General features: G+C 39.0%; 1 protein-coding gene across 1 annotated transcript in view; it reads left to right on the top strand.

Moving 5' to 3' along the window:
* LOC124136674 (zwei Ig domain protein zig-8-like) overlaps positions 1 to 23,430 on the top strand; it is a 429,679-nt gene that overhangs the window by 38,587 nt on the left and 367,662 nt on the right. The window lies entirely within an intron of this gene.

Raw genomic sequence — 23,430 nt, forward strand, 5'->3', positions numbered from 1 at the left:
TAGCACTTAATCAGGACGCCAGGCCTCAGTGAAAGGATCAGTCCTTTCTTCAATTTTAATTCTCAAGAATTTATTTCCCAGCAACTGATCGAAGTGTAGATGTGTGTCAGCATCAAAGCCCATCAATCAGATTGATTTCTGGGAAAATAGACATTCTGTTCTAACTGCAGAAGTTGTGTGTGTAATATAGGAAATTCACTTATAAATTGATCCAGGAAGATTGCATTATTTGTAGGTCAGGGTCCAGAATTTATTTCGATCTAAATTGACTTGCTGACTCACTACAATGGACCGAAGACACCGTGGCTTTTTGCTGTGTTTATCTGCTTTGTGTTAGATTGGGCATGGGCGTAAAGGATGGGTTACAAAAACTGTGTCCAATTGTAGATGCAGATGGATTTGCTTTCTCTCTGAATATGTGATTATGTTTGTAGTATGATGAATATGGGACATGAACCTAACGCTCTCCTTGCAAGTGGTTCCAGTTCCTTGTAAAAAGTTATTGGTATTACAGTAATTTGTGAAGATTCTTTAGGCAAGGAGTGGGAAGTGATTGTGTTTTTAAGCTGAATCCAGTATCCCAGCTATTGCAAGGGAGTCTGTAAATAATAAACTATGGGCCAGACAATCTAGTGGTTGATATTATGAACAACATGCCATCGGAGTGTGATGTCATGCAATCCAGTGATTCATAAGTGAGCTATGATGTTTCTTTGTTTGTTGTTTAATGCCGCACTCAGCAATATTCTAGCTATGAGAATATGAAATCGCGTTATGTGTATCAACATTGTAATTGTCAAATATTATTGTCCTATTGTCCTTTTCTCAGTGCCATCAAACAGCTGTAGGCACACTTGACACCACTCATTGAATATTATTTGCTTCCTTGAAAACCAATGCCGAAAAGCAGAATGAAGAGACAAAGTCAAATATTAATAAAACTGGGTCTTGAATGAATATGATATTGACATGCTTTTGTTCAAGTGTAGGACTGAGAAAAAGAAATTGTCAAGAGACATACTCATATGTTGAAATAAAGCCTAAAAAAGTATGGACTTCAATCGACATTATTTAGATTTCATCACACACATTTACAAATTACATTACATTTGAAAATAACTGAATTGCTTCAATAGTGTTGCTCTTCCACTGAGTGTAACACCCAGCTATAATCACAGTCTGTATTTAAAGGCACTGAATCAACACTTCAATATTTTGAGAGAATCATTTGTGGATTTTGTTGCTTTGAAGAAACAAACTCATTATCCTTCTCCTGATATTGAACCACTGTCATCGTTTAGGAGTCGCTCCTGGTTTGTAGTTAGTATTTGATTCACCTTCAAGGAAACTGTGTTGGAAACCATTCCTGTCTATAGGAAATGAGAAGATGATATTCACGGAAAGTTTCTCTGACAGTTATTATCATTACATGTTTACAGTCATTAATGATGAATCCAAACTAGGAAAACATCAGATGATTCATGTTTTGTTTCTAAATATTTAATTATTAGTTTTCAAGGAATTAATCCAAAATGTCTAGCATCGTTTGAAATTTTAGAAGAGTTATTGTTTTTATATTATTATAGACCACTTTGTTAAACTGTAGAGACATCATTAATACTGGGATCTGTTTAACAAGATATGTCATACAGGATCCAAGGAACCAAAGTGATTCAATGTAGAAGATGATGTATTTCATTGTGGAGTAGCAAGAAAGATGCAATTACCTTAGGCCAATCATCTTCATGTTTGAGGACAATGGGAGAACCTGTTGGCCAAGAGATGCAATAGAGCTCAGCATCCAGGGTTGTGTACCTCAGTACCATGGTATACACTGGAGGTCACTGTGTAGAGTTGTGTACCTTAGTACCATGGTATACACTGGAGATCACTGTGTAGAGCTGTATACCTTAGTACCATGGTATACACTGGAGGTCACTGTGTAGAGTTGTGTACCTCTGTACCATGGTATACACTGGAGGTCACTGTGTAGAGCTGTGTACCTTAGTACCATTGTATACACTGGAGGTCACTGTGTAGAGCTGTATACCTTAGTATCATGGTATACACTGGAGATCACTGTGTAGAGCTGTATACCTTAGTACCATGGTATACACTGGAGGTCACTGTGTAGAGTTGTGTACCTTAGTACCATGGTATACACTGGAGGTCACTGTGTAGAGTTGTGTACCTCAGTACCATGGTATACACTGGAGGTCACTGTAAGGTACCATGGTATACACTGGAGGTCACTGTGTAGAGTTGTGTACCTCAGTACCATGGTATACACTGGAGGTCACTGTGTAGAGTTTTATACCTTAGTACCATGGTATACACTGGAGGTCACTGTGTAGAGTTGTGTACCTTAGTACCATGGTATACACTGTAGGTCACTGTGTAGAGTTGTGTACCTTAGTACCATGGTATACACTATAGGTCACTGTGTAGAGCTGTATACCTTAGTACCATGGTATACACTGGAGGTCACTGTGTAGAGTTGTGTACCTCAGTACCATGGTATACACTGGAGGTCACTGTGTAGAGTTTTAAACCTTAGTACCATGGTATACACTGGAGGTCACTGTGTAGAGTTGGGTACCTCAGTACCATGGTATACACTGGAGGTCACTGTGTAGAGTTTTATACCTTAGTACCATGGTATACACTGGAGGTCACTAGGTGGAGTTGTGTACCTCAGTAGCATGGTATACACTGGAGGTCACTGTAAGGTACCATGGTATACACTGGAGGTCACTGTGTAGAGTTGGGTACCTCAGTACCATGGTATACACTGGAGGTCACTGTGTAGAGTTTTATACCTTAGTACCATGGTATACACTGGAGGTCACTAGGTGGAGTTGTGTACCTCAGTAGCATGGTATACACTGGAGGTCACTGTAAGGTACCATGGTATACACTGGAGGTCACTGTGTAGAGTTGTGTACCTCAGTACCATGGTATACGCTGGAGGTCACTGTGTAGAGTTTTATACCTTAGTACCATGGTATACACTGGAGGTCACTAGGTGGAGTTGTGTACCTCAGTACCATGGTATACACTGGAGGTCACTGTAAGGTACCATGGTATACACTGGAGGTCACTGTGTAGAGTTGTGTACCTCAGTACCATGGTATACACTGGAGGTCACTGTGTAGAGTTTTATACCTTAGTACCATGGTATACACTGGAGGTCACTAGGTGGAGTTGTGTACCTCAGTAGCATGGTATACACTGGCGGTCACTGTGTAGAGCTGTGTACCTCAGTACCATGGTATACACTGGAGGTCACTGTGTAGAGTTGTATACCTCAGTACCATGGTATACACTGGAGATCACTGTGTAGAGCTGTATACCTTAGTACCATGGTATACACTGGAGGTCACTGTGTAGAGCTGTGTACCTTAGTACCATGGTATACACTGGAGGTCACTGTGTAGAGTTGTGTACCTTAGTACCATGGTATACACTGGAGGTCACTGTGTAGAGTTGTGTACCTCAGTACCATGGTATGCACTGGAGATCACTAGGTGGAGTTGTGTACCTCAGTGCCAGGGTGTACACTTGAGGATACAACTGCTTATTTTCCTATCCCATTTGTGTAGATTGATGCTCATGATGTCAATCACTGGATCGTCTGGTCCAGCCTCGATTATTTACAGACCGCCATCATACAGCTGGAATATTACTGGGCCTGGTGTTAAACAACAAACAAACTCTTCACTTGGATCAGTTTGTGAGTTCCTTCCTCTTTAGAAAATATGAAATGTTCATTCAGGTGTTCAACAGGGTGTTGAATCTAAATATCTAAATATCAAGTCACCTATACACGTTGAATGAGTTGACGAATCAGGAAGTCAGGCTATGTGTCTTACATGTTGTCATGCTGGAAGGTATTGATTGTAGCTCATGCTTACAGTCGCTGGTATGTATGATCCTGACATGACTGTTATAGGCTGCAGTAAAATTGACGACTACTGCCTAACAAGTAAAGGACCTGCCTCCATCTGATATGGGAAGAGACAAAACAAAGACCTACCCTTCAGGAAACAATTTGAAGGAAGTGATGATACCATGGATAAGTATCATCCATGATGAGAGAAGGTCAAGGTCATGAAACAACTATTATCATGTCTATGGAATAATGCTGTCTAAGTTTGTTTGTTTGTTTGTTGTTTAATGCCACACTCAGCAATATTCCAGCTATATGATGGCAGTCTGTAAATAATGGAGTCTGGACCAGACAATCCAGTGATTGTCATCATGATCATCGATCCACGCAATTGGGATACGATGGTATGCTTCAACCAAGTCAGCGAGCCTGACCACCCGATCCCATTAGTCGCCTCTTACGACAAGCTGGTTTGCTGAAGATCAGTTCTAACCTGGATCTTCACGGGTAGCTCTCTAAGTGATTTGATTACTCCAAAGACTTGGCGTGTTACCTATACAGCAAACGTTGTCAAACTCTCGAGACATCGGAAGCAAGGTATCAAGACATTCTCTGTACAGTTCCAGAAGCTGCTTTGTACCTGTCTTATGTTCAACAACTAAATGTCAACACATTTCCCATAGTGCCCAGTCAGTCACAGAGATGGGCTTTGTCTCACCTCCTTACATGGGAAGCAGTTAAAACTTGATCGTGAAGTGAGACTCGTGATTGTGGCTTATTTTCCCTGTACCATGCTTTCAGCTAGAACCTGAGTCCCATCAGCAGGGATGAGATGCTCTTGTTAGTTGATGCCATTCTTACTGGTACTACTTTCTCAAAACAAAACTTAAAGCCTCCTAACTACCAATATGTGTAAGTCCTGGCTAACTATAGAATTCCAAAAAGCTATCTAAATTGTCTGGTATCTTTCATGTGTCTCGACAAATCCACAGTGTTTCAGATTGTGTTAAAGTTTCATTGTGATTTAGGAGTTCACTCACTCTTCCTGTTCCAAAGATTATTGAATTTCAATCTCTGTGGTCTTAAATCTGGCATTTGGCATGTCGGTCCTGAAACTGAATAGCACATTTCATTCCCAGAGACAATATCAAGATGAGTGGAGGTTTTGTATCCGTTTCTTCATTGAGATCACAGGGTTTATTCTAGCTTCTGAATGACCTACACATATGGTCATTTTTAGCTATAAAGTAAGTCAATGAAACTTTGTTTTTAGCCATACAAGTACCATGTTAATGCCACAAAGAGAGGGAGGGAAGGTAGTTACAGTGTTTGTGACTTCCCATATTGGATACAGTTTGTAAAATCCATTCATCATGTTCCTGGTGTTTCACCTTGATATGGCTGACATGTTGGTAAAATGGAGCACGAAACATACTCACTTACTCACACTAATAATGTACATATAATAAATATATCAGAACAAGAATAAAACTAATTGTGTAATTTTTGTGCTCTCGGCATATAATGCGGGATATAGTCATCGTCTGGCCTGTCTGTCTGTCCGTACATCTCTCCATCCGTCCATCTGTCCATATTTCGTTTCTGGAGCATATAACTTGAGAAACTGATAAATGCTTTTCATCCAAACTAGGTACATGTACTAACCAGGGGCTGAAGTGGTGCATTTGCTATTTGTCATCTTCTGTTCGCATAAAGCTGAGTATGATCCTGCCTCACCAATGGCACCATCACAAACACATGCAAAGGCAAGGCAAATGATCATCTGAACAAACAAATGAAGTTTTGGTTTGGTTTTGAAGATATTATTACCATGATTTATATACCCAAATGTCCTGATTTTGATATCATTTTGTAGTAGCTGTGTTGTTAAAGCATATATTTTTTATTATGTGTACTAGGCATGCATGTGAACTCATGCCCACAAATGGATAATCACATACACTTATATTGATATACATGTTTAAAGTTACCCGTGAAGATCTGGGGTAGAATAGGTCTTCAGCAACCCATGCTTGTCGTAAGAGGCAACAATGCTAGTGGTAAGAGGTGACTAACGGGAACGGGTGGTCATGCTCGCTGACTTGGTTCATGCATGTCATTGTATCCCAATAGCTTTGATCGATGCTCATGATGTCAATCACTGGATTGTCTGGTCCAGACTTGATTATTTACAGAATGCCATCATATAGCTGGAATATTGCTGAGTGCGGCATTAAACAAAAACAAAAATAAACAAAACATGTTTTAAAGTAGTTAGCACGCTATGCTGCTGCAATTTGACATAAAGATAAAAGTACATTTCAGTCAAATTGTTTTACCTTCTTGGCGCTGCATGGTTTAATAGTTTTAATTTCCACTTGGCTGCTTGTTAATTCCCAAGTCCAATCCAATCCAATACATTGTTCCCTTGGCTAGTATGACAAGAAGAGAAAACGTCTCTCAAAGAATAGACTTTATACACTAGACGCTTTCTGATCGTGCAGTGATTTTCCATCACTTGAAATTGAAAAACAAGTGTAATCATAGCACGAGTACCTGAATTTCACCCCTAGTTTTGAGGCCTGTGTCACTTTGGGCTTAAATTTCCTTCAACATCAAGCTGACATGCTGTCTTATAACTGGAATACTGTTAAAAGCGACTTTAAACCCAACTCTTTCACTCACGCAATCAATGTCATTTGCTCACTCTGTAGTCAGTTAACCTTTGTGTTCCACACTAAAACTCAAATTGGGCTATGACAGTTTCGCCTTCAGCAATGCTCTTAACTTTATATTACGTACACATGAAGTTATTCCTGTCAAATTGTGATAATACAATTAATGCTGTTATGAGATTAGAAATTAAATATTCATGGTTTGATGTACGATGTATTTCGGCTTCAAGGACTGTAGTGTGTGGATATCAGGCAATTGACTCATGACATATCTCTCTAATGTTGTTAAGGAAGGCTATTGGCCAGTGTATGTACGTCAAGGTCACTGTGGGTCGACACAGGTCCCGAGCACATTGCTGGTCGTAAGAGGGAATGTATAGGATCAGGTGGGCAGACTGCATGTCATTTTGATGTTAGGGCACCACAGTTCTCTGTGCAGAGTACTGTCCCTTAGAAAAGTCCAGAAACCAGAATCCCAGATTTGTGCTGATTGTGCTTTTAAGTTTGTCAGCACCATCACCATGCTTGTCAGTTTCACCAAAGCGGTAAATGTCAAGACCTGCATCACTTTTGGCATTCCCCCACATTTGACTGACTGGCTGAATATGACTGAGATATTGTTTAAAGCAGTGTTTAACCAAACTCCCTCACTCATTGTGTCGATCTCCAGCTGCGTCATAGGAAAAGATGTTAAGAAATGGTACTTGTTATAGTGCCTGTCCATCAGCATTGAGGGGATAAGTCAGGACTGGCTAGCTCAGTCAGTATACTGTGTCTGTGTGGGGTATCCATGTTAAACTGTGGCACGGTATGTCAGTGGGCTAGCACTATGTAATAGGAGTTATTTCGAATAAGTACAAGAACGCACATACACGCATGCACACACTATATGTGTGCATATATTTGTCCCACTATATGTACTATAATCTTGAATGTGATGTTAAACCCCATTTCACTTCACCAGCATTCACAGTGCCTCAATGGTGTTAACGGTTGCTCATGTTTTCAACCACTGGTTCCGCTGGTCCAGTCTTGATTAATTACAGACCAGCATGTATAGCTGGAATATTGCTGACTGAGGTGTTAAACAACTTTCACTAACTCACCGCCGCCCCACCAACCACCCATGAACCCCTTCACCCACCCATCCAACCATCCACCCATCCATCTATCCATCTATTCATTCATCCTCCCATCCACCCATTCACCCACCCATCCATCCATCCATCCATCCATCATCCCTCTATCCATCCATCCATCCACCCATCCATCTGCCCTCCCATCCATCTACCCAACCACCCACCCATCCATCCATCTACCACCCATCCATCCACCCGCCCATCCATCCATCCATCCCTCTATCCATCCATCCATCCACCCATCCATCTGCCCTCCCATCCATCCACCCATCCATCCACACGCCCATCCATCCATCCCTCAATCCATATATCCATCCACCCATCCGTCTGCCCACCAATCCATCCACTCGCCCATCCATCCATCCATCCCTCTATCGATCCATCCATCCATCTGCCCACCCATCCATCCACCCGCCCATCCATCCATCATCCCTCTATCGATCATCCATCCACCCATCCATCTGCCCACCCATCCATCCACCCGCCCATCCATCCATCCATCCCCCATCCATCCATCCATCCACCTAGTTTACCTCACAGCACTCCTGAAAGCCAGTGTGCATGATGGTAGACATTAAAAGTCTCTATCTCAAGAATCTCCTAAATATTCACGATGCACTGGAGTAGTATGTGTTTGGGAGAGTCTGATGTTTTTACTACATTTTTTAAAGCCAGACTAATCCAAACAAGGTGTATACTTTGTTTGAGGCTTACATCAATACTGTTGTGGTCTTTAATGAAACCTTTTGCAGGGTGATACATTCAGTTTGACATGCGTGTAGGCTGGTAGTTACCTGAAGGTTCATGACCAAGAATGAGGTCTTGGTGGGAGTAGTATGACCTGAGAGGATAAAGGTCTTACAGGGAAATTATGAACCTCCAGTGACATCATCCCATTCTTCTTTTAGGTATTTTTTCCTTTTAGCAATTGGACTCATTCAAGTTGAAAGACAGGAGCACTTTGAATATACATTTGAAGATCTTACTTTCCCTGCAGGTTTTGCAGGGGAAAAGGTTTTTCAAATAAATACAAAATATTTGATTATTGTGTATATCAAACTAGATGTTGGTTTATAAGTCAGTTCATGACCTCAAATTTGGTCTTAGTGGGAATAGTAAGACCTCGGAGATAAGTATATTAAAGAAACACCTCATAGTTGATCGTGAATCATTACATAAAATCTCCCAACTTGAGTTCAAGTACTTGCTCAAAAGAGAAAAAAAATTGTTTTGAAAATGTGATGATGTCACCAGGGGGTTGTAAATCTAGGTGAGATCCATGAAGAGGCAACTATGCTTGTCGTAAGAGGCGACTAGCAGGATCGGGTGGTCAGGCTCGCTGACTTGGTTCATCCATGTCATCGTATCCCAATTGCGTGGATCGATGCTAATGATGTCAATCACTGGATTGTCTGTCTAATGATGTCAATCAGCTGGAATATTGCTCGGTGCGGCGTTAAACAACAAATAAACATACAAACGATAAATCTCGGTGATCGCAACCTGTAAATAACTGAATCTGATGGACAAACCAGTGGTTAATAATATGAGCAACATTCCATGGGGATATGACATGCAGTCAACCAAGTCACGAGCAACATTCCGTGGGGATATGACATGCAGTCAACCAAGTCACGAGCAACATTCCATGGGGATATGACATGCAGTCAACCAAGTCACAAGCAACATTCCACTGGGATATGACATGCAGTCAACCAAGTCACGAGCAACATTCCGTGGGGATATGACATGCAGTCAACCAAGTCACGAGCAACATTCCATGGGGATATGACATGCAGACAACCAAGTCACGAGCAACATTCCACTGGGATATGACATGCAGTCAACCAAGTCACAAAGCCAAACCATTTGGGGATCTATTAAGTAAATAAAATGGTGTCCCTATTTCGTTGATATTTGGCTCAAAAATATTTGAAATGTTTGCTTATCGGGGAGTTTTTTTTATGGATGCATAAAAACTACTGGATGTCATCTTTTTTCTCAATTGTTATTTGACTGAGTAAATAACCCACAGTCTACATGTACGAGTTTCTGATGATGAGCACATAGATGTAACCTATCCAAAATGTTTGTCAAAAAGAAAGTAGGCAGTTTTGCCAGTGGTGACTGATTTCATAGTTGAGAGTCTATGGATTTTCCTGGAACCAGGGCATGGCTTATACAAGGCAGGCTTTAGTTTGATAGCTAAATCTCTTTCCTACATACAAGAAACAGGTTCATTTGCTTGCTTCTGAAGGTTGAAAGAGTAGGTAGGTAGGTAGGTAGGTAGGTAGGTAGGTAGGTAGGTAGGTAGGTAGGTAGGTAGGTAGGTAGGTAGGTAGGTAGGTAGGTAGGTAGGTAGGTAGGTAGGTAGGTAGGTAGGCAGGCAGGCAGGCAGGCAGGTAGGTAGGTAGGTAGGTAGCAGGCTTTAGTTTGATAGCTAAATCTCTTTCCTACATACAAGAAACAGGTTCATTTGCTTGCTTCTGAAGGTTGAAAGAATAGGTAGGTAGGTAGGTAGGTAGGTAGGTATAAATGAAATAAGACAAATGTCCCAAGTTTACATATTCTATATAATAGAGAAGTGTTTCTGGATATTTTAATTCAAATAATTGTTTTGTGGAATAACAACAGTTGTCAATATGTTAACGTTTTATGTATAGGCAAAGGATAGCTAAATGTCAATAATATTGGTTTCCCCATTGGTTTTGTTTAAAGTTGGTTAATTTCTCCTACCCAAATCAAGCATGACCCATAACAGGGATTTTTCTAGGATTCCAAACTAAGTGCCCTTGGCAGGCAAATTGAGAAACAATCCTTATTTTGTTCAAAATTGGGATTTTTTTAAAAGTTTGTATTTTCCTAAATTCAGAGGTATTTTAACATCGAATTTCAGCTCTGCATTCAGTGCAGTAATGTTAAACAAAGCAGTAATGTTATCAGTGAATCACCTCTATGAAACCCTACCATTAGATACAACTCGTGAACTGGGAAATGTTTTATTCAAATTTTTGAAATTTTACTGACATTTTCTGCATGCAGACTTGAGGCCAATAAGAAAAATGACTTTAAAGCTTTTAAAAGTTAGTCACAGCGCTCAATACCTATTTTTTGTTTTTTGCAATAGTTTAAATTTAGATCTTAACTTAACCTTTTCACTTTGACTACGCTCCTAAATTCTCTCAAAATGCATTTCCAACCACCAGAAACATCATCTCCTCAGAAGCTGTACCTTCACATGCATGTTCCCACCAATGATGACATCCTGGATCTGCTCTACTTGTTCAAATTCAGTTTTCAAAATGGCTGGCATGGCTTCCAACACTAAATATAAGAATTATTCTACTAATGATGCTAGGAGAAAAATTTGGTTGGATTTTTTGTTTGTTGAAACAATTACTAAAATAAGAGAAGCACTGACATGAAGCTATGATATTTATCAGCTGGAATCTTTCTCTTATATGTCAGTGAGTGAGTTGGGTTTAGTGCCAGTTTGAACAGTAAATCAATTATCTCACGGCGTGTCAGCTTAATGTGAGAGGAAAACCTTAAGTGATGCAGGTCCAAGATGTTTACCACTTTGGTGAAACCCACGAGGATGGTTATAATGCTGACAAACCCAGAAACATAATCGGGATTTGAACCCATGATCAATGGTTTCTGAAGAGACGCAACTCTGCACAACTGCTGGACCACCCATGCTCCTGTCTTGCATGTAATATTAGGTATGGCTTTAAGATGATGCACAGATACAAAGTGGCTATATGAAGACATTATGTTCAATGGCTATCCATCCATTTTCGATAAATCATGAAGAAGATTAAGTACTACAAAGCCATTAATGCATGTTTTGTCAGCCATTTGTGTATATGCATTCTTATTGTAATTAATATACAAAACTATTATGTAAAATGTCAAGAAAAGATTATGTTTCACATATTTGCTATTTAAGGTCACGATTTCATTTGTGATTTAAAAAGGACAGAACTGACATTTTGAGATTATTTTAAACATGTTCTTTTAGAAGCTCTGCAAAACATCTATCTGGAAGACCATTGTTTGGAAACAGGAACTTAAAACTGTTATGCCAAAATTTCCGTATTTTTCAACTGAAATCATGCACTAGATTGAATTGTCAAAAAAGTGACAAAACCCTTTCCATATCCAATAGCATTCTCTGCATAAAGAGAGTTGACAGTATGATTCCAACTATATCATAAGCATGTGTTTATGAGTCACTATCAAATAGTGATCATACCAAGTGTTTGTGAAAAGGTGAGCGTATCCTGCCCCAGCAGTGGCACCCATCACAAACCCATGCAAAGGCATGCCACTTTAAGTCTAGGTTTTGGTTTGAGTACTTTGCCACCTTATTAGGAGAGTGCAGATATATATGAGTGATTAATCCTGAAGATTTCCACTGTCTTCTACACAAAAGATTATTGAGATTAGACATTATTCGTCCAATGAAATCTTCCACATGGTACAACAGAATTCTTTTGGCACATGTCATGTAAAGGTCCAAGGTCAAGGTCACAAGGTACGAATGGATTTATCATGAGACTTGTTAGGTATTTGTCACGATATGGCTGAAATATTGCCGATGTGACGTTAAACTTTAACTCGCTCACACTCACTTGTTAGGTATTCCTTCTCTAGGTTGGGACCTGCCTGTGGTGTGAGGAGTGAGCAATAAAAACACCTTCAGCAGCAGCAGCAGATGTCCCACAAGAGTCACAGTTGTTCTCCGAGTCCCAGTTGTTCTCCGAGTCAAGGCTGGATACAGCCCAGGAATTAGATAGTTGTCAGTTTGGTGTGTAAGGGAATAATTATGAAATATCCCTATAAAAAGTAGTGTAGTATATTGAACTCATTTCACACCCTGCTTCATACAATTTGAACACTTTTATTGTCTTGCTCCCAACAAGACCTTACCAAATCTATACCAGCAAATATCTATTCAGGTTTTGATAAGAACAGTCTTATTTCAGCAAGATGTTTCAGTCGGCCGTGAGGAGGCTTCCTCCTAGTATTTGATTGATCATGTGTAAGTTATTCAGCACTGAAATCAAACTAGAACTTTGCCTAAGGCAATTCTTTGAAGAAAGCCTATTTGCCAACAGCTCATTCGTGTTCTTTAGGGAGAAATATTTTTTCAAAATTGTTTATCATTGATGCAGTTAACATAATAACCAAACATGCTTCTTTTCGATGTTGATTTATGTTTTGAATTTTATGCTTAGTCAGTTCTAAAGGCGTTTGCTGTAATTCAGGAACAGATGGTTTGTGTAAAAGACAGATTTATTTCCTAAAGGCATTTTATGTAGTGTGAATGCATTTATGATCGGCTAGTTATGTGTGGCACATTAATTTGTGTGAGTAATTATCGGATATTCTGACAGTGGTATTTGAGCTCTCAATTGCATGCACTCAAGTTCTTTTCTTACGGCACATTCGTGCAAAATTCTTTTAGGGATTGAAAAAGCTTATTCAACTTTTGTGTGTCTGTGGCTGAAGATTGCATGGAGATGAGATGTGTTAAAAAATAGGATAAGATACTGAAATCTGTAGGAGATGAATGTGTGGATTGACAGATTTAGAGGAAGAAGTACATAAAGGATAAATGAGGAGAGATAGATTGGATCTATTCTTTCTGTGGTTTAAGCTAAGTAGAAATGAGTATTGCCTGAAGAGATTGAAATATCTGTTTAGCCTTTGTCATGGACTCTTTATGAATAAGGAGAAACAAAATAATATGTGATTAAGATAAAAGCGACGTTACCGTTTCAGTTATTATTAGGGACATCTCTGCCAAAGCAGGTCCATTGTGTGAATCCAATCTTATGTGCATGTGTTTTCATGAATCTCTATCAAACAGTGATGATACCAGGTGCTCACGAAAAGTGGAGCGAATCCTGCCCCACCAGTGGCACCATCACAAACACATGCAAAGGCAAACCACTTTAAGTCTAGGTTTTGGTTTGAGTACTTGAGCACCTTATTAGGATAGTGCAGATATGTGAGTGATTAATCCTGAAGATTTCTTCCACGCAAACACTTGGGAAGGCAATCAATTGTTTACTTGAAAAAACATAGGAACGTATAGGGACATTTTTTTTTATCACCGATGCATCAAAGCCACAACTAATGTGTTACATGTTTTAGATCTAGATCTTCAGCATGTTTAATCTAGATCTGTTCTTTGTATTACATGAGGTGGCTGGGAAGCTGCTAATATCCACATCTCATTGTGAGTATTTTGTTGTTATGAATGCAATGATCACACTTAACATCTGGTATGTTTGATGACACATTGTTTAACTGAAATTTAAAATAAATAATCTAATTTAGTACAACTGCTCAGTGGCTATGGTTTTATGCCGCTTTTAGCAATATTCCAGCAATACCACAGCGGGGGACACCAGTTATGGGGTTCATACAGTGTCCATATGAGGGGAATCAAATCTGGGTCTTCGGCGGGACAAGCATGCGCTTTTTCCACTGGGCTACTCCACCTTCAAGTTGAAAAACAGGAGCGGTTTGAATATACATTGGGAGATCTTACTTACAATTGGGAGATCTTACAAAACCTCAAGGCAGGTTTGGCAGGGGAATAGTTTTTTTCAAATAAATACAACATATTTGATTATTGTTTATATCAAACTAGATGTTTGTTTATAAATCAGTTCATGACCTCAGATTTGGTCTTAGTGGGAATAGTAAGACCTCGGGGATAGGTAAGAAACACCTTATACTCGGTCGTAAAACAATAACATAAAACCTCCCATCTTGAGTCCAAGTACTTGCTCAAAAGAGAAAAAAACCTGTATAGAAAAATGTGATGATGTCACCAAGGGGTTGTAAATCTAGGTGAGATCCGTGAAGATCCGCGGTAGAATAGGTCTTCAGCAACCCATGCTTGCTGTAAAAGGTGACTATGCTTGTCATAAGAGGCGACTAACGGGATCGGGTGGTCAGACTCGCTGACTTAGTTGATGCATGATCAGATTCAAATTGCGTGGTGGGGCAGTTGGGTAGCCTAGTGGTTAAAGCGTTTGCTTGTCAGGCCAAAGACCCGGGTTCGATTCCCGACATGGGTGCAATGTATGAAGCCCATTTCTGGTGTCCCGTGCCATGATTTCGCTGGAATATTGCTAAAAGCATCGTAAAATCAAACTCACCAACCCAAATGCATTGATGGATGCTCATGATGTCAATAACTGGATTGTCTAGTCCAGACTCAATTATTAACAGACAGCTGTCATATAGCTGGAATAATGCTGAGTGTGGCGTTAGACAACAAATAAACAACCGAACAAACAAAACTCCACCATCCCTATTCTTTTAGATGTTCAGAGATGTTTTTATTTTCATTGTCTAATAACATACACATGTTTAACTCCTGGAGTCTGTGCTTATCTAATATAGCCTGATATTACATATGGATAAAAACTGACATGCTGTCTTTGAAAAACAAATATGCAGTAATATTTGTTTGATAGAAATGAACTTATTGGATTAAAAAAAACATTTGAGTACAGGGTGACTCTTTATTTTGACATTACAGTGATTTGTTTGTTTGTTTATTTGTTTGTTTGTTGTTTAACGCTGCACTCAGCAATATTCCAGCTGTATGACAGCAGTCTGTAAATAATCAAGTCTGGACCAGACAATCCAGTGATTGACATCATAAGCATCGATCCACGCAATTGGGATACGATGACATGTATCAACCAAGTTAGTGATCCTGACCACCCGATCCTGTTAGTCGCTTCTTATGACAAGCACAGTCGCCTGTTACCGCAGACATGACAGTGAAATCAATTTGAATATCGCTAACTTCTGTGTTCTGATCTCATAAATGATCTTTTAATACCATCCTTAGGGAGTTTACAGAATTAAAGTGTTATCATTATTAAAGATTCTTTTATCTTCACACTGTCCAGGCATATCCATACTGTATGTGTGCAGAAAGACAAAGTATGCCCTAAAGAATTGGAATTATGTGTATGGAAAACTGATTTTGAAACTATCTCTTTGATGTACTGATTTTTAAACGAGATTCATTTGTGGTGCTTATGAACTCTCTGTGCAAAGTGGCTTATCTTGACAGTATTAATTTGAAATTACATACTTTTCAGTGTTTTATGTGCCAAAGCGTAATCTTCTGTCGATTCAGATGTAATGCTCTAGATGAAGAAAGACGGAGCTCAAATGACTTTTACCTTAGGGACCAACTGACACTCTGTTAAAGTGACTTAGAGTTTTTGCACATAAATAATTTGTTCCTGAAGATACTTAAAAAAATAATATTCTTCAGGTTTTGAAAGATACAAAAAGTTTTCACTGGACAAGGTGGAAGTTCTGAAAAAAATATGACTGAAAAATATATTTTAAAATATTGTTTGGCTCTTCTTTTTAGAGAAGGAAGCTGTGTGTCTTGAAGCAAAACAAAAATCCCAGTCTCCCCAAGTAAGAAATGGTCAGTTCCTCATTACGATAAATGATACAAAACTCTTTGTATAAAACTGATCAAGTGAACATTTACTGAAGATTTTTCAGACTTTATCTACTAATGTGTAGACATTACAGATCACAGTCAGATTACCTAGACTCTTGGCCAGTACTATGGAATGACTTGAGCTCAGGAAGCTCTTAAAACACTTCTCTTTGACAAAAGCCAAAAAACTATTTCTGCCAAGATTTACTGATGGGCCGCTGATCCTCATCTGGGGAGGTGGGAAGATTTATGGGTGGAATCAGTTCTTGTATTCACAACCTAAAATAATCAATAATGTTTACTTTTGAAAGTAAAAAGAACTTTGAAAGTATTCTGCCCTATGAGAGTCATATTCAAGTATATTTGGTTAACTAGTGATTGAATAAATCTGTGCTAATACTGGGCTAATACTGGTATGTATGACACCCTAGAAATACAATCGGGGTGAATATGGGTTTCGAAAATGCATGATAATAACTTCCTGGCTACCCAAGGGACATAACTCTACATAATGAATTATTGAAGTAAGGGACCGACCATTTGATATATTCAGTAGAGGGAAATCAATAAATTGCCCCAGAAAATGGTAAAAAAATTAGGTATGCTTCAGACTGTTGAAAAGAAGAAGAAAATGTCTGACACAGAAATATATTGTTGCAAGACGTTCTTCTTAAAAGAAGTTTAGGCTGTAGCTGAAACAATATCCAGTCTCCATACAAAATACCAGGCTCTCCCCTCCACCCACCACCCCAGAATTTCAAATCATTGGTCCCTAAGTGATGAAAGAAATGGTGATAATGATAGAAATGATGATGATGATGATGATGATGACCTTTTTCTTCATAATTGATTGTAATTGTGCAAATTAACAGCAACAATTAAAACAAACATGAGCATATGACATGATATGACCACATGATATGACCACATGCATTCAAGAGAATCTCATGTCAATTTCTGTTTCCATAGGCATGGAAAATGTTTTCAAGACATCTGTCACAAGACTGGCACAAGAGGTTTACTTTGTAGTAGGGAATTTTGTTGTGTTTGTACATAACATGCAAGGCTAAGCACCCCTGATCCCAGGAACTATGGACTGCTGCTTGTCAACTGTGAAGTAGCCTCAGAGATAATTTCCCTGGAACATGAGAATAAGTGCTGCCAAGTTCCCTCTGTGCTCTTCAGGCCTAGAGGATGTAAGTAAATACATTGGAATTGTGGTATGGATTTTGTGTGAATGAGGGCCACCAAGAGGTCTAGTTTGACCTATGCAGTTGTCAATATGACCTTGTATGGGCTTGGTTGACCTTCTCGTCAAGCTGCTCAAAATCTGAGACTTGATCATTTTGGCTGTACCATTCATAGCTCAGATGGTCTGCAGAGCCTTTGGATGTCTATGCATCTGTCCAACCATCGTCTATTTATCTGTCTGTAGGCAATCTTGGATGTATTTGCCCAAATGTTTCTAAGACGATATTACTTTGGGATTGAATTTTAGTAACAATGGATTTGGATTACATTTGGATTATTTAATGTGACAAGGAGGGCTCAAGTTCAGCATGTAAATCAAGTTTGACATTATCACCTGTTTATTTTGTCTGTGATTTTAATGCAATCCAGTATTTAGGGGGCATATACAAGGCTAGGATTAAAACCATTGTCTGTGATTGATCCTGCCATCCCTATATATGGACAGTAGCTTCCAACAGAATTTGGTCAAGTTTGTTACATGAATAATACTTTATGGCTGACTTATACCGCCAAGTCAGCCAATGTTAAGTGGGTGAAAGGTTACATGATCAGTCTAGAATTGACTTGTATTGGTTTCAAGGTAATATTTTGACAACTTGACATTTAATGACATATGATACTTCGAAAATCAAAATCATATAGGTCAGAGGTTACGTCACCATGACAATGACATTGGTCCAGGACTTTGAGCAAATGTGGATTGTCAGGTCTTGTAAATTGATAAAAATTAAGTAGTCAGAAACAAAAACATATTCCCACCAGTTGAGCATCAGTCAAAAGTATTCCTGTTGACTTCATGAAGTGCTGCCTGTTGGGCTTCATCAACTGCTGTATATTTAGAATAATACCTACCAGAATCCATACATCGTGCATGAAATATTTATGATCTTTAATATTGCAGAACGAAGGATAACTTTGAAATCATTTATCTTTTTTTTTTAGCATTCACAATTGCCTGGCACAGGTGGCCCAGTCGTCTAAGGCGCTGCGATTCGCTGTGCAGAGTTGCGTCCCTTGGGCACGCAGAAACCTATGATTCCCGGTTCGCCCCGATTATGTTTCTAGGTTTGTCAGCACCATACCCGTGCTTGTGGGTTTCACTGAAGTGGTAAACGTCGGAGACCTGCATCACTTCGGGCTTTCCTCCCACATTAAGCCGACACGCCGCAATATAACTGGAATACTGTTAAAAGCGGCGTTAAACCCAACTCACTCACTCACTAATGATAATCATATGGACATATTTTGTATTATATACAGCAAAAACATTCACATTTTAGATCTGACTAGGGTAAGTTGCTAAAAGTGTCCATGCAACATTCTAGACAAGGCGGATGGTCAACTAATCGTTGACTTAGCATGAAAATTAGGGTTGTGCTTCAATATCTGGAAAACTATAAACATTGTGCTTTGTGAGATCAATGGTTTCATTGATAAATGTTGTGTGTATGAGAAAGTACCTGAATAATGGGGAACGTCTGGTGGAAGGAGCATGACACCTGTGATGGAGTGCTTTGTTTCACCTGTTGCAAGACATTACAAGAATTTTCAGAAAATACTTTCATCTATATGTAACAATCATAGGCATTTATCAGCTGCCTGGCAGGTCATTAAGTCTAGAAAAGAAGCTATCCAATTTGTGACTTATTCAGGATTTGTTTCTGTAATTTGGCTCTTGGTTAGACTGTTTGTTCTGTATTGTGCTGTGCATGGTTAGGGCTATTGTTGTTCTTTCTTCCATTTGACTGCCTCTGTGGTCTCGTAGTAGTGTGTTTGCCTGGAAAGAGGAGGGTTCGTGGTTCGATCCCTGACTCTTATACCAAAAGAAGTTAAAAGATTGTGGTTGTTGTTACCCTGCCTGGCACTCAGCATTGAGGGGCTAAAATAAGGACTGGTTGGCTCGGAGTCAATATACTATGTCTGAGTGGGGTATTCATGTTAAATTGTGGCATGGTATCTCAGTGGTCGTGGTATAAAGTAAATCTGATGACAAGCGAAAGACCATGAGCAGCATGCACACAACAGAAGTCATGACATATAAGATTGAACACCCTTTCATCACTAGCCCCAGTGGCTCATTGGAATACATCAAGTCGTTTTTTTAATCCTAGCCTTTCAAATCACACCATGTCACGCTTTGCCAGAAAGACACAAATGTTGTACATGGCAACAATTAAATGTGTATTTCATTTTTAGGGCCTTAGCTCTCCACGCACGAGCCTTGAAAAGGCCTTCAATTTTGTGACAGGAACACTGTATGAAACATGATAAAGAAATGGCGATCATCATATATGTGTAATGACTGGCATCTCGCAGACTTCACAATCAACTTAGTATGTAGTGTTTGTATTACAAAGCATACAATAAACCTTTGATGTTGATATAGCTTTGTTTACCATAATGTCATCAGAAACATCTCTTGCATAGTACTTACACTACATACAGAAAATGACTGTTCAAACGGTGTTAAACACAACTCATTCACTCACTCACCCAGATAGAAAAAAAAAAGGAATTCCAGTGTGACATGTTTTTATTTTTATAGTTCACCTTTGCAGTAAAGCTTCTTTTTTAACTTGCAAGTCGGTGATCTTTACAGTTAAAAAATCCTTGTTTGAAAACCCAAACTTGTATTGTTGAAAACTCAAACATATCAAATGCAAAATCAGTATATTTAATCAAGAGACCTACAGAAAAGAGCTTTACAGAACTATTTCAAAGTATCATCATTCAGTATCTTCAAGATTTAATACACCAACTTGGACATTCCAATCCATTTTTTGCCAAACTCCACAAGCCACGTAAACCAGAATGATCCTCTTGCATGTGCCTTCTCTGTTCAGAACCTGACATTAAGGGGTATCTACATCATTAAACCTCCTTCAGGTGATGTCAGTTTGAAAACTGACGTTCACCAGCGAGAATTTTTTACCAGAGCTCTGATTATATATAAGTACATAAATTGTCTGGCAACTGTTGTGTCAGTAATGGTGTGAAAAACACACCCTGCCAAAATCACATCCCCAATGTGTTTATTTCTCTGTCAATGTTTCTGTGTTGAAAGGGGCTTGTATATACGATAAGATGTCATCACTTTGTGTTAAGTAATAGACTTGCTGCAAGAGCCTGATAGACAGATAGACATATAGACATTAACCTTACATTGAACAGAGTTATCTCCCTTTGAAGTGTTTTTCAATCTGACAAGAAAACAGGAATGTTTTAATAGAGAGAAATGCCAAACCTGAGTTTAATCAAACCCAAGTGTCCAAATTGGTGTAGATTCCTTGCATGAGATTATAGAGACATGCCAATCTTAAGTACATTAAGAGGTAGGTATCAAAGCTGAAGCCGTTTTTAGATTCTGTTAGGTTTCCTTGTAAAATTACCCCATTATACAGAGGTTATCAAGAAAACACCATGTTCAAAAGGGAGACTGGTGATCATGGTGATGTTAAGATGTTGATGTCAATAAAATGTCTTGGATCTTTCCTGGCATCTATGCATGTAATGTAATGGTACTATCAAAGAGTGTGTTACGCTTCGGCAAACTGGTTATGTCATGACATGTTGAGCTGTATCATAATTGCTGTTCTAGAGCCAAGGGTGTATATAGGCTTCTGAAAGGGGCTCTTGTTGGGGTGTGGTGGTGTCAAATGGGGTTTAACGTTGTGTCCAAGATTGTTGCACTTATATAGCGACTTGCATGCACTTGTGTCTGTGTGTGGCTGCTTGTACTTGTCTGGACTGATGCCGATTTATAGTGCTAGCCTACTGAGATACCATTCCACAGTTTAACATGAACACCACACTCAGACACAGTAAACTGACTCCGAGCAGACCAGTCTTTGTTTTAGCTTCTTAATGCCAAGTGCCAGGCAGGGTAACAACAAGTTCCATCTTTAAACGACTTAAGGTATCAAGCGGCCGGGGATGGAACCCCGGACCTTCCACTTTCTAGACAGACAGTCTAGTTCTGGACCATGTAGGCGGTCCTGTTATTGGGACCTAATGTTGTATGTAAGGCTGGGATGGGTAACTCGGGTACCCGGGTGGGGTGGGTCCTGAGTAGGACCCAGATACCCACAGGACTACCCAGACCCATGGTTAGTCACGTGATATATTGTTTAATGAGTTGTATGTATGTCATCCCAGTCTGTTAAACAGATTGCTACATTCCCTGCCACAAAGTGGGAGGGGGAAAATAGGAACAGAGTTAGTCTGTCCCTCCTTCCGTCTGTCCATCCGCTTCTCAAATTTTCTCAAAAACTATATAAGTCAGAGAAATGAAATTTTACTCACTAATATTACTGGACATTTCAAATGAGTCAGGAAATTGGCATCTTAAATTCATTTCTCACAAAGTTACGGCTCTTGCTCCATGCTTTTCAACTAAGTGCATACTGCGCGAAATGGGGACAAGTTTTCTCAGAAACTACTGAAGTTACATGAATGATAGTTTGCAAGCTTATCTAAAGGATACTTGTCAAGACTGAGTTCAAAAGTTGATGACATAAATTATGTTTTTGCAAAGTAATGGCCCCTGCTCCTTGCTTTTCAACTTATTGCAATGGTGTCTGCAATGGGGACAATGTTTCTCAGAAACGACTGATGTTACATAAACGACATTTTGCATGCTTATCTAAGTGATACTTGTCAAGACTGAGTTTAAAAATTGGTGCCGTAAATTATTTTACTGTGTTTAGATTTTGAGCATACACAGCCCTTGATCCATGTTATTTTAAGTGCATAGTGTCTACAGTTGGGATAAGAAACTACTGAAGTTAGCTTATCTAAGAGTCACTTACAGAGACGGACATCTGGAATTGGCACCAATAAATGTTTTTTCCAGAGAAGGGCCCTTTGTGTGTATTAATTTCACATTTTATCATTTTTTTCTGATGACATGAAGTGACCCTAGTGCCCATCTCTTCTTAAGGCTTAATAGGACTCTATTTTATAGTTTATATTCACTGCTATATGAACAAACAAAATTCTCGTGTGCCCCATGGCGGGGAATAGTGATAATGTGATAACTTTTCTTGTTATCCATAGTGGAATTAGAAAGTACTAACTCAAGTGATATTATGACAACAAATACTTCCAAAAGGGAATTGATGAATAAGTTTTGATATTTGTTTCAATAGTTAAATATGGTCCAGAAGCAATGTGTCACACTTATTTTGCTATTTTTGATTGGAACTACTTATTGGGCAAATGAAGGAAATGGTGGAGGCAACCATGATGCACCCACAAGTGGATGAATATGTAAACAAAAACATGCTGGCATGTGATAAATATTTACATGTCTTTATCATGACATGATTAATTGGTAAAACATACAGATTGTTCTCATAAAAAATAGTTCACTACTATTAATTTCGTTATATACATTGTACAATGATTAATCTTCTTATGTTAAAGGTTACATGGGATAATATCTCCATTTGGGTTTGCATAGTTATTATCACATTTATCTCAACAGGGTTGGATGATTATGAAGAAGAAATATGTGTATGACATGTTTACAATAGTATTCTTAACCAGATGTGAACACTTGTTGATATGAACAATATAGTGTTTGTTTTAAGAAGTAAAAACATTATGTTGCCATCTAATTATTTTTACCATACCAATGAGAACGTTATAATCCAAAACTGGCCTCCACAGATATCGCTTGGGTGAGGTCAAACGGTTTCTCCCAGGAGATATCGCTGCAATCAAATTGTATCACAATACTTTGCAGACCATTGTGACATCATCAGTTGCCATCAAATGACATCACTAATATGATATCTATCACTGAAACTGGTTAGTTGTACTTTTGTCCACACACTTTTGACTTCTGTTACAAACTTACAACAAGAATGGGTTGTTGAAGAACAATTCTGAGACCCAGATCTTCATGGGGAGGATTAGTCTGTTAGTTTAGGTGTTAGATCCGGGATACAGTAGGTATTCAGCAACCCATGCTTG

This window comes from Haliotis rufescens, unplaced genomic scaffold, assembly GCF_023055435.1.
Source record: "Haliotis rufescens isolate VD_foot unplaced genomic scaffold, xgHalRufe1.0.p SCAF_1, whole genome shotgun sequence".
NCBI lineage: Eukaryota > Metazoa > Mollusca > Gastropoda > Lepetellida > Haliotidae > Haliotis > Haliotis rufescens.